General features: G+C 37.4%; 1 pseudogene across 1 annotated transcript; it reads left to right on the top strand.

Moving 5' to 3' along the window:
* The first annotated feature begins 11,632 nt into the window (after nt 1–11,632).
* On the top strand, nt 11,633–13,758 carry LOC307198028 (transcriptional adapter 2-alpha-like; annotated as a pseudogene). The gene is made up of 2 exons: nt 11,633–11,636; nt 12,594–13,758. The product of its transcript is annotated as a transcriptional adapter 2-alpha-like (transcript).

Below are 13,758 nucleotides of genomic sequence, written 5' to 3'. Positions count from 1 at the left end.
AGAACTGCCCTCCGCCTGGGGCTGACGGAGCTGTCGGGGCTGGATGGAGCAAGGGTCTAGGTTTGGCTGCGGTCGCTGGTCACAGCAGTTGGAGGTGGCCTCTGGGACCCCTTCTCTGGCCCTAAGGGATCCTGAGCAAAAAATCGTCGCAGCCAAGGCCCCCACCGTACATTTCGCATCATCTCGCTCCTGCGTTTGGTGGAAGAGAGACAACTAGGGCTCAGGGTCCTAAGGGGCCCCAAGTAGAAACCCCACTGAACCTTAGTAACTTACCAGGACCGGATGAGATCAAGACCATCCTCCCCACCCTCCCATTGGAAAGATAAGGAAACTGTAGGCTGTCAATGGGAGGGGACTGGCTCAAGGACACAAAGTTAATTTCTAACTAGGCTGGGACATCTGTCATCACCTCTCCATGAACCTCATCCAGGTCCTTGGAAGTGAGGCAGTACCTCATGTGACCCTGAGAAAGGAAGAGCATGTTCCAGTCCAGGACAGCTCCCACATTCAGGAAGTTCTTTCTTGGGTTTAACTTGAATCCCTCATGCTATCTTCTAAGCTCTCAGGAAAAGAGGAGCCCTGTCGTCTACGATCTGATGTGACTTTTGGAATTCTAGCATCCCCTTGGCAACTTTATTTAGAAGGAGAATTTTATGAGGCTAATTTTTCTTCCTGATTACAAACTACATGTACATTGAAGAAATGCTTTTCCGATTAAGATGATTTTGTAGACATTTTCCGGTGTCGTGAAGTGTCCTCCAATATCATCATTTCTAATGGTTATATGGTATTTTGTAAGACTGATATGCCAAAACATATATAATTAGTTCCTTATTGTGAAACACGTAAGTTTCCATTTTTTAGCTTTCATACATAAAGCTGTGAAACAATCTCTATACATACATTTTGAGTCACATCTCTATTTTCTTAGGGTAAATTTGTCAAAGTGGAAATGTACAAGTACAAACTTCCAGTTATAAAATATGTAAGTCCTGGGGATGTAATGTACAGCATGGTGACTATAGTTAATAATACCGTATTAGATATTTGAAAGTTGCTAAGACAGTAGATTTTGAAAGTTCTCATCACAAGAAAAAATTTTGTAACTATGTATGGCAACAGATGTTAAGTTTTATCCTGGTGGTCAATTTCACAATCTATACAAATAGCAAATCATTATGTGGTACACCTAAAAGTAATATAATGTTATATGTCAATTATACCTCAATATAAAACAACCGGTAGAAATGTAAATTGATACAGCCACTATGGAGAACAGTATGGAGGTTCCTTAAAAAACTACAAATAGAAATACCGTACGACCCAGCAATCCCACTACTGGGCATATACCCTGAGAAAACCATAATTCAAAAAGAGTCATGTACCAAAATGTTCATTGCAGCTCTATTTACAATAGCCAGGACATGGAACTAACCTAAGTGTCCATCAACAGATGAATGGATAAAGAAGATGTGGTACATATATACAATGGAATATTACTCAGCCATAAAAAGAAACGAAATTGAGCTATTTGTAATGAGGTGGATAGACCTAGAGTCTGTCATATAGAGTGAAGTAAGTCAGAAAGAGAAAAACAAATACTGTATGCTAACACATATATATGGAATCTAAGAAGAAGAAGAAAAAAAAGGTCATGAAGTACCTAGGGGTAAGATGGGAATAAAGACACAGACCTACTAAAGCATGGACTTGAGGATATGGGGAGGGGGAAGGGTGAGCTGTGACAAAATGAGAGAGTGGCATGGACATATATACACTACCAAATGTAAAATAGATAGCTAGTGGGAAGCAGCCACATAGCACAGGGAGATGAGCTAGGTGGTTTGTGAATGCCTGGAGGGGGTGGGATAGGGAGGGTGGGAGGGAGGGAGACGCAAGAAGGAAGAGATATGGGAACATATGTATAACTGATTCACTTTGTTATAAAGCAGAAACTAACACACCATTGTAAAGCAATTATACTCTAATAAAGATGTTAAAAAAAAAAGCAAAGGAAATTTGTAAATCTGTCACTACAGCTACTCTATCAGGCATGAATACCTTGCACATTTTGCAAAATACCTTTTAATCTTTCATCAAAAATGCAGTTTTTATGTGGATGTAGGATTGCTGTAAGAAAGGTATACCTGTAGATTGTCCTAGTATCATTTAGTGAATGATTCATACTTTTGTCATTGATTGGAAATCAGAACTTCATAAAAACTCAAGTTTTATATGTAACAGGGTCTGTGTTTGGGGTTTCTGTTCTTCTTCATTGACTGTTTATTCTTGTGCCATCATTGCTTTGGTAATTGTAGCTTCACAATACATTTTAGTGACTGGTGGTGCCCATTACCCTTCATTAATCTTCATTAATCTAATTGTCTATGTCACAAGTGTTTCATTCTTTCATGTGGACCTAACAATCATTTTTTTAAATTTCAAAACTAAATTCATTGTTTTTTGTTAAACATTTTATCATAAAAATTTTCACACACGCACAAAAAAAACAGCAAATACTTTTCTGAGGCCGTGCATACGTATCAGCCAGATTCAATAATCAACATTTCTCCCAGCTTTGTTGATATATTAATTGACATATAACATTGTGTAAGTTTAAGGTGCACAATGTGATGATTTGGTACACATATATATTACATATCACCATAATAAGGTTAGTTAACACATTCTTTTTTAAAAAATTTATTTTATTGATTTAACAGTTGATTTACAATGTTGTGTTAGTTTCTGCTGTACAGAAAAGTGATTCAGTTATACATATATCTACATTCTTTTTCATATTCTTTTCCATTATGGTTTATCACAGGATATTGAATATAGTTTCCTGTGCTATATAGTAGGACCTTGTTGTTTATCCATTCTATATATAATATTTTGCATCTGCTAATCCCAAACTCCCAGTCCATCCCTCCACTGCTTTCCCCCCCAGCAACCACAAGTCTGTTCTCTATGTCTGTGAGTCTGTTTCTGTTTTGTAGGTAGGTTCATTTGGGTCATTTTATATTCCAAATAGAAGTGATAGCTTACGGTATTTGTCTTTCTCTTTCTGACTTACTTCACTTAGTATGATAATCTCTAGGCCCATCTATGTTGCTGCAAATGGCATTATTTCACTCTTTCTTATGGCTGAGTAATATTCCATTATATATATATATATCTCACATCTTCTTTATCCATTCTTCTGTCAATAGACATTTAGGTTGTTTCCATATCTTGGCTATTGTGAATAGTGCTGCTGTGAACATAGAGGTGCATGTATCTTTTTGAATTAGAATTTTGTCCAGATATATGCCCAGGACTGGGATTGCTGGATCATCTGGTAACTCTTGTTTCATTTTTTAAGGACCCTCCTTACTGCTTTCCATAGTGGCTGCACCAATTTACATTCCCACCAACAGTGAACACATTCTTTAACTCACACAATTACCATTCTGTGGTAGTTGTTATGGTGAGAACATTGTTTTTTTCTTTTGTATCTGGGGTGATGAATGTTAACTAAACTTATTGTGGCAATCATTTCATGATATATGTAAGTCAAATCATTACACTGTACACCTTAAACTTACAGAGAGTGCTGTGTGTCAGTGATCTCAGTAGAACTGAGAGGGAAAAGAGTGAGCAAACTCCAGCAAGAACAACAAAAAAAGCTCTAGTCTTAGCAACCGTCAAGTGGACAATACAGTATTGACAGCTAAAGTCATCATGCTGTACATTACACCTCTGGAACTTATAAGTCTCAGCAATTAACATTTGACAACACTTCCTTCTCGTATAGCCCACCCCTTTTCTGGCTGAAGTATTTTAAAGTAAATCCACTGCATCTTTCATTTTTATCCTTCAATACTTCAGTTTGCATCTCAAAGAAATAAGGACATGTTCTCATGTAATCACAATACCGTTGTCATACCTAACACAATTAACAGTATTTCCTTAACATCATCTAATAGTCTATCTTTCTCACCATCTCAGAAAGGACTTGGTACACTTCGTTTGTTTGAATGGAATCCAAACAAGTCACACACATCGAGTTGGTTGTATGTCTCTTAAGTTTCTTTTAATCTCAAACATTTCTTCAACTCGTACTTCTCTTCCTTCCCGTCCTCCTCTTCCTGCTTCATGTTATTTATTTGTTGAACGAAACAGAGGAATTTTTCTTTAGAGTATCCCATGTTACTTCCCTGTGATATCTTTCAACTTACTCCTCTATCCTTCGTATTTCCTGTAGATGAGTTTTGTTGAGGTTCAAGTTCGGTATTTTGACAAGAACACATCACAGCCATGCCGTGTGTTTGTATTGCAACATCTCAGGAGGAAGACTGTTAGTGCAGTGAAGATAGATGAATGCTTTTTAGGTGAAATCCCCTCATACTCTCTTTGTAAAGTGGTGCTTTCCTACTTACAAACTGAAGATAAACTGTGAGGTGAAGACTTGGCCCCCCTGTAAATATCCAGTCCCAGTCAAACTTTTACCAAATGATTTTAGAAGCCATGGATAATCATCACCTGAATCAATTACTTTATTAGAGGTTGGAAAACCCACTGGGTTTTGATTTTGATTATATTTAAGGTATAAATGATGTTGGCCAAGAAGGACATCTTGACCTTGTAGAGGCTTCCTGTTTGGGGAAGAGCATATCTTTTTAGAATCTTTTTTTTCCTCATTATGGAAAATTTCAAAATCAATGTATTCATATCTTTTTAAATGTCATTTAGTAAAATTTTGTAGGTTTTTTTCAGAAAATTTCTGTACATTTCTAGATGCATTTATTCGTAGGTATTTTATGTATTTTGATAATGCTCAATAGTAACTTTTTTTACTCATATTTTTTATCTAGTTTTTGCTAGTATTTAATAATATGAATTATCCCTACTTAATTACCAAGAGAAATTTGAGAGGTTTTTTTTTTGAATTTTTGAATTTTATTCTATTTTTTTTTAGAGCAGGTTCTTATTAGTTATCCATTTTATACATATTAGTGTATATATGTCAATCCCAATCTCCCAATTCATCCCACCATGAGCACCACCACCACCACCCACCCCGTCGCTTTCCCCCCTTGGTGTCCATACGTTTGTTCTCTACATCTGTGTCTCAGTTTCTGCCCTGCACACTGGTTCAGCTGTAACATTTTTCTAGGTTCCACATATATGCGTTAATATACAATATTTGTTTTTCTCTTTCTGACTTACTTCACTCTGTATGACAGTCTTTAGATTCATCCACGTCTCTACAAATGACTCAGTTTTGTTCCTTTTTATGGCTGAGTAATATTCGATTGTGTATATGTGCCACATCTTCTTTATCCATTCGTCTGTTAATGGGCTTCCATGACCTTGCTATTGTAAATAGTGCTGCAGTGAACATTGGGGTGCATGTGTCTGTCTTTTTGAATTATGGTTTTCTCTGGGTATATGCCCAGTAGTGGGATTGCTGGGTCATATGGTAATTTTACTTTTAGTTTTTTAAGGAACCTCCGTACTGTTCTCCATAGTGGCTGTATCAATTTACATTCCCACCAACACTGCAAGAGGGTTCCCTTTTCTCCACACCCTCTCCAGCATTTGTTGTTTGTAGATTTTCTGATGATGCCCATTCTAACTGGTGTGAGGTGATACCTCATTGTAGTTTTGACTTGCCTTTCTCTAATAATTAGTGATGTTGAGCAGCTTTTCATGTGCTTCTCGGCCATCTGTATGTCTTCTTTGGAGAAATGTCTATTTAGGTCTTCTGCCCATTTTTGGATTGGGTTGGTTTTTTTTTTAATATTGAACTGCATGAACTATTTATATATTTTGGAGATTAATCCTTTGTCCATTGATTCATTTGCAAATATTTTCTCCCATTCTGAGGGTTCCCTTTTCGTCTTGTTTGTAGTTTCCATTGCTTTGCAAAAGCTTTTAAGTTTTATTAGGTCCCATTTGTTTATTTTTGTTTTTATTTCCATTACTCTAGGATGTGGAGCAAAAAAGATCTTGCTGTGATTTATGTCGGAGAGTGTTCTTCCTGTGTTTTCCTCTAAGAGTTTTATAGTGTCCAGTCTTACATGTAGGTCTCTAATCCATTTTGAGTTTATTTTTCTGTATGGTATTAAGGAGTGTTCTAATTTCATTCTTTTACACGTAACTGTCCAGTTGTCCCAGCACCACTTATTGAAGAGACTCTCTTTTCTCCATTGTATATCCTTGCCTCCTTGGTCATAGATTAGTTGACCATAGGTGTGTGGGTTTATCTCTGGGCTTTCTATCCTGTTCCATTGATCTATATTTCTGTTTTTGTGCCAGTACCATATTGTCTTGATTACTGTAGCTTTGTAGTGTAGTCTGAAGTCAGGGAGTCTGATTCCTCCAGATCCATGTTTTTCCCTCAAGACTGATTTGGCTGTTCAGGGTCTTTTGTGTCTCCATACAAATTTTAAGATTTTTTTGTTCTAGTTCTATAAAAAATGCCATTGGTAATTTGATAGGGATTGCATTGAATCTGTAGATTGCCTTTGGTAGTATAGTCATTTTCACAATATTGATTCTTCCAATCCAAGAACATGGTATATCTCTCCATCTGTTTGGATCATCTTTAATTTCTTTCATCAGTGTCTTATAGTTTTCTGCATACAGGTCTTTTGTCTCCCTAGGTAGGTTTATTCCTAGGTATTTCATTCTTTTTGTTGCAATGGTAAATGGGAGTGATTCCTTAATTTCTCTTTCAGACTTTTCATCATTAGTGTATAGGAATGCAAGAGATTTCTGTGCATTAATTTTGTATACTGCAACTTTACCAAATTCATTGATTAGCTCTAGTAGTTTTCTGGTGGCATTTTTAGGATTCTCTATGTATAGTATCATGTCATCTACAAACAGTGACAGTTTTCCTCCTTCTTTTTCAATTTGTATTCCTTCTATTTCTTTTTCTTCTCTGATTGCTGTGGCTAGGACTTCCAAAATTATGTTGAGTAATGGTGGTAAGAGTGGACATCCTTGTCTTGTTCCTGATCTTAGAGGAAATGCTTTCAGTTTTTCACCACTGAGAATGATGTTTGCTGTGGGTTTGTAATATATGGCCTTTATTATTTTGAGGTAGGTTCCCTCTATGCCCACTTTCTGGAGAGTTTTTATCATAAATGGGTGTTGAATTTTGTCAAAAGCTTTTTCTGCATCTATTGAAATGATCATATGGTTTTTCTTCTTCAGTTTGTTAATATGGTGTATCACATTGATTGATTTGCATATATTGAAGTATGCTTGCATCCCTGGGATAAATACCCCTTGATCATGGTGTATGATCCTTTTAATGTGCTGCTGGATTCTGTTTGCTAGTATTTTGTTGAGGATTTTTGCATCTATATTCATCAGTGATATTGATCTGTAATTTTCTTTTTTTGTAGTAACTTTGTCTGGTTTTGGTATCAGGGTGATGGTGGCCTCATAGAATGAGTTTGGGAATGTTCCTTCCTCTGCAATTTTTTGGAAGAGTTTGAGAAGGATGGGTGTTAGCTCTTCTCTAAATTTGCAAATTTTACTTGCATTCACAATGTGAGCTTTTAATATGTAGACTCAAATCTATTATTTCAGAGATATTTTCCTCAATTATAGTTTTAAATAATTCTTCTATTTTGTTGTTTTGATTTTCTTCTTTGTGGGACTTGATTTATGTGTCTGGTGAATCTCCATTGACTTTTTAATATTTAAGACTCTCTCTGTATTTTTAAGCTACTTCTTTATTTTTATTTCATGTTCTTTGCTTTTCTTATGTTTTCCATTTTCTTCCTTACTTTACTTAGTCCTTATTTATGAAATGTTTTTGTCCTTTTCTTCAATTTCTCTACTGTCTTTCAGATTCCATTTCACATCTCCCTGCTATTTTGCTATCTCTTCTTTGAGTTTCTGTATTTCTGCTTTATGATGGTTCCTCATACCTTTAATTTGCTTTACTAATTTTAAACATTTATTTTAGAATATCAGTTTTTCTCAGCTTTGTGGTGACATTGTACTGGGGATTTTAAAAATCCTGTTTTAAATGCTTTTAAGCTTTGCTACTCATTTCTGTTTTTTAAAAAGGAGTATTTTTGTATGGTCTATGATTTCTAAATTTCTTTCTTATTTTAAAATCAGTAGATTTTCATGGACCAGTTATTGAAAGGAATATCTTACTGGAGTGGGATGGGTTGGAGGTTAGAATAGTTTCCTTAGTTTCTTAGCTCAAGGGCTCCCTCCTCTGTTGCTACAATAACGGACAGTTTTCTTAATACACGTGTGGACTTCTTTGATTGTTAAGTACTCATCTGAAATAGGAGGGCTTCCGCCATCAGCCATGGCCACTAAGAGATATTACTCCAACATTTCAAGGTAATAACCTCTCTCAATACTCCATATTCTTTTTCCCCGATGCATTTTCTTTTATCTTTCTTTCTTTCTTTTTTTTTTTTTTAACTCCCAGCACTTGTGTCCGACCTTTCTTGTTCTCAGACCCGTTCACTTCAACTCCCACGCAAAGTGGGTGCTTTGCCTTCTGAGAGGTGAATATTTACTGATGTTTGGAAGTGTAAGTGTGGGAGGGTGCAGGGGTATGGCAGGTACCTGCAGTGTCTTCATCAACAAGCATTTCAACTGATCCCAGAATGCCTTCCTGCAGGGGTTGTAAAGCAAATGCCTATCTTTTCCCAGACTCTTTCACATCCAGGATTTCACGTGTGATTTGGGTTCTTACAGTGAAATGTGCTCGTACAATAGCTGAAGTTCTTTTTCTGCTTGAACTACCTAGAGTGATATCTTTTGACTGCATCAGAATAACGCATTATTATATTTTTACATTATGACACATAATTTAAGCATCTCTTCTTAACACTTGCATTAATGATTACATGTATATAGGGACTTCCCTGGTGGTCCAGTGGGTAAGACTCGGTGCTCCCAATGCAAGGGACCTGAGTTCGATCCCTGGTCTGGGAAATAGGTCCCACATGCGTGCCACAACTAAGAATCTACATGCCGCAACTAAGAAGCTCACAAGCCGCAGCTATAAGACCCCACATGTCGCAACAAAGACCCCGTGCAGCCAAAATACATAAATAAATTAAATAAATATTTTTTAAAAGTGATTACATGTATATAATCACTTCTTTAGATACAACTCTCAATTAGCCTTTCTCCACTCACATGGTTGCTTAAGTTCTTTATTCTTTATGAATTTTAATTTTCTTTATTTGATATGTTCAGATCACTTTTGCTGTGATGAAATAAAATTCATATTTTCAGGCAGGACAAAAAAAAATTAAACATAAAATTCTCTCTCTGCATTCGTTTGGGTCTCTTCCCTCCCTCCCTGATAAGCAGTGTGCATCTGCATTACACATTAACCAAACCTCCTCAAAGATAAGAGTGTCTGTTTGACCATAAAGATAATTTTTCCCCTTTCTTTTGACACTAGCAGTGCAACTTCTTAAAAGAATAGCATTCTTTCCCAACTCTGTAGTGGTCATGGACTTGCTGCTCTCTTTGTATGTGCTTACCCGGACTATGTATCGTTGGTGAACTTTGTGTAAAGTATCAGTATGTCATTTTGATGTATGATTCTTTGTCTCGAAAATGTATATGACTGTGCCTTCAACTTCCACCCGGTGGAACAGTTTCTCAGAGCTTCCTGAGAGTCTGTATTCCGGATTATAATTCTCAGTTTGGCTCAAATAAAATTCCCTCTTTTCTTCTTTTTTTTTTTTTTTTTTCCAGTACTTGGGCCTCTCACTGTTGTGGCCTCTTCCGTTGCGGAGCACAGGCTCTGGACGCGCAGGCTCAGCGGCCATGGCTCACGGGCCCAGCCGCTCCGAGGCATGTGGGATCCTCCCAGACCGGGGCACGAACCAGTGTCCCCTGCATCGGCAGGCGGACTCTCAACCACTTCACGGGCCCAGCCGCTCCGAGGCATGTGGGATCCTCCCAGACCGGGGCACGAACCAGTGTCCCCTGCATCGGCAGGCGGACTCTCAACCACTGCGCCACCAGGGAGCCCCCCTCTTTTCTTCTTAACTTGACTGTTAACTGAAGTTTCGTCGACAGTTGTGACAAGCAAAATAATTAGAAACTAATACATATAAAGGAAAAACTACTCATACTTGTCCCCTCCCATCATCATCATGTAACCAATGTTCACAGCAGAGTGTATTCCTTCAAACTCTTTTCCTTTTTCATACATAAACATTGTCAGGAGTTCTATATTCGACTGAAATATTATCAAAACACATATATTACTCTCCTACTTTTTTTTTCTGTTGGTAAGATTTCATGGACATTTATACTTATAAATGTAATAGGATCACATCAGACTTGATGAGTTTTTTGGTAAAGCAATATTTATTTATTTATTTGTTTGTTTTTATTTGCCTTCTTCTTCCTTCTATCCTACCTTTTTAACCTGTATCCTCCTATCATCCACTCAGGGAATGTATATTAATATTATGATGTGCAGCCTTCTTAATATAACCAAAGTGATATTTGTTTACTACAGCCAAGTTGAAAACATACTCTCATTATGTGCAATCATCTGTTTTTGGACTCTCTATTCTGTTTCATTTACATATCTATCATTGTTGTAATACCACTTTATCATAATTATTACAGCTTTAAAATAAACCTTGATATTTCCTATATCAAGTCTTATTAAATTATTCTTCAAGAGTATCTTGGCTATCTTGTCTTTTGCACTTTTTGTATGCATTTTGGAATTATATTGCCTTTTTTTTTTTTTTTTTTTTTTTTGGTTTACTTTTACAAAAACCTTTCTGGGGGTTTGATAGCATTGAGACTAAAAATCAGTTTGAAGAGAATTGGCATCCTTATCATATTCAGTCTTCCAATCCATGAACATGGTATACCTTTCTGATTTGAGGATGTTAAAAAATGTCTCTCACTAAAGTTTTCTAATTTCCTCTGTAGTGGTTCTGCACAAAATTTATTACATTTATTCATAAGCTCTTCATATTTTATATAATTATATATATCAATAAAATTTCATTTACTGATTTGTATTGTTGATGTATAGAGTACCATTGATTTTTGTATAGTTCCTTTGTATGTGTCTGTCATAATAAACTCTCATGGATTCTAACAATTTATCTGTAGATTTGTCTGGAATTTTTTGAACACAGTTGCATCATCTTTGAATAATGACAGTTTTGTTTTTTCTTTCCAATACTTACTTGCACCTTTTATTTCTTCTACTTGTCTGATGCTATAGAATAGGTTATCCCGCATAATATTGAACAGAATTGGGAATAGTTCCTGATTTTATAAGGAGAGGTTAAAACCTTTCACATTTGTGTATGATGTTTGCTATGGGGTAGTTTTTATCACTTTAAAAGAATTATTCTTCATTCCTAATTTGCTATTTTTATATTGCAACTGCATCTTGAATTTTATTGCATGCTGCTCTATATCTAAGCTTATATTTTTTCTTTAATCTGTTAGTGTGGTGAATTACATTAATTGAGTTTCTAGCATTAAACTACCTTTGATAGCTAAGATAAATTAAAATTAGTCACAAAAAATTGTCCTTTTTGCATATGACTGCATTCAGGTGGTAAGTGACTTATTTAGGATTTTTGTGTTCATGAATCTATGTTCTATGAGTGAGACTGGCTTAGAATCTTCCTTTTTCATAGTATCCTTGTTGAGAATTTTATTTATTTATTTATTTGTTTATTTTTATTATTATTTTTTGTGGTATGCGGGCCTCTCACTGTTGTGGCCTCTCCTGCTGCGGAGCACAAGCTCCGGACGCGCAGGCCCAGTGGCCATGGCCCACGGGCCCAGCCGCCCCGTGGCATGCGGGATCCTCCCGGACCAGGGCACGAACCCGTGCCCCCTGCATCGGCAGGTGGACTCCCAACCACTGCGCCACCAGGGAAGCCCCAAGAATTTTATTTTTTAACAGCTTTATTGAGCTATAATTGACACAAATTCTTATTAAGTTCTGGTATCAAGATTATGTTTACTTCATAAAACGTGCTGGAAATTGTGTCTTATTTTCTATTTATATCATATTAGAATTAGTTGTTCCTTGATTGCCTTTTCTTATGAAGAAATCCGATCCTAATGCTTCTTTTTGGTCAAATAATTGTTGACTGTTGATTCCATCTCTAGGATAGTTACAATATTATTCAGATTTTCTACTTTTTCTGGTGTCTGTTTCAATTTAGAAAGTTTTTTTTTCTATGGTCCCTTTTGTATCATTTAGATTTTTTTTTTTGGCACATGAATTGAAAGAAAATAATGAACCAATTTCACCAGTTTAAGGATATCATGAAGCAGAAATGCAGAAGTCCAGAGCAGAAGTAACCAAACAACAGGAGGCAATATCTAGATAAGAGGAGGAAAGGGTGCCACCCTGAGCTGTTTTGTGCAGGTCTAAGAATGAGTTAAAATTTTTATTTAGGCGGAGGAGGGGGACGCGGTGAGGGGGGTGGTGGTCAGCTTTGGTGTATGTGTTGGCCAGTTCTGAAATCTCCTTGAAAGATCCCTACATTGAGGAAGATCAAAGCAACAGTCTTTGCCAACTGGGAAATGGACCGTTTGAGTTCCTTTAGCATGTTTCACTCGAGGATTTGAGTACAAGAAACATCAAAGTATTCACACTTACGAAATAATGACCTCAGATTTTCCTGTTCTTGACCCCAGCTGGACTGCTCAAGAAGAAATGGCCCTTTTAGAAGCTGTGATGGACTGCGGCTTTGGAAATTGACAGGATGTAGCCAATCAAATGTGCACCAAGACCAAGGAGGAGTGAAGCATTTCATCAGTAACCATCTGTTTGCATCTACCCTGCTGAACCTGAAGCAAGCAGAGGAGGCAAAAACTGCTGACACAGCCATTCCATTTCACTCTACAGATGACCTTCCCCGACCTACCTTTGACTCCTTGCTTTCTCGGCACATGGCAGATTTCAATGAGGAATTTGACAATTATTCAGAAGAGGACTTGAGAGACATTGATTTTGTTGAAGATGACTCGGACATTTTACACACTCTGAAGATGGCTGTTGTAGATATCTATCATTCTAGGTTAAAGGAGAGACAAAGGAGAAAAAAAATTATAAGAGACCATGGATCAATCAACCTTAGAAAATTTCAGTTAATGGAACGGCGGTATCCCAAGCTAGTCCAAGAGCCTTCAGAAACAATGAGGCGATTTGCAAGGACAGTGGCGCCGGTGGAGCATGACAAGTTCATTGAAAGCCATGCATTGGAATTCGAACTCCGAAGGGAAATCAAGAGGCTCCAGAAATACAGGACAGCAGGCATTACCAATTTTTGTAGTGCCAGAACCTAGGATCCCCTCAGAAAGACTCCAGAAGAGGAACGTCTCAAACGCCCTATGCTCCCAGAGATTCTCCAGTACATCCAGGACCGTAGCGCCTGCCAGCAGTGGCTCCGCCGGCAGGCTGACGTTGATTCTGGCCTGAGTCCTTCCGTACCAATGGCTTCGAATTCAGGTAGACGAAGTGCACCGCCCTTGAACCTCACTGGCCTCCCTGGCACAGAGAAGTTGAATGAAAAAGAGAAGGAGCTCTGTCAGATGGTGAGGTTGTTCCCAGGAGCCTATTTGGAATACAAATCTGCTCTACTGAACGAATGTAACAAGCAAGGAGGCTTGAGACTGGCACAGGCAAGAACACTCATCAAGACAGACGTGAACAAAACATGGGAAATCTATGATTTCCTCATCTGAGAAGGACACATCACTGAAGCCTGA

Source organism: Stenella coeruleoalba (genome assembly GCF_951394435.1).
Source record: "Stenella coeruleoalba genome assembly, chromosome: 15".
Lineage (NCBI taxonomy): Eukaryota > Metazoa > Chordata > Mammalia > Artiodactyla > Delphinidae > Stenella > Stenella coeruleoalba.
The sequence above is the reverse complement of the archived record's forward strand: the minus strand, read 5'-3'. Positions and strand labels throughout refer to the sequence as shown.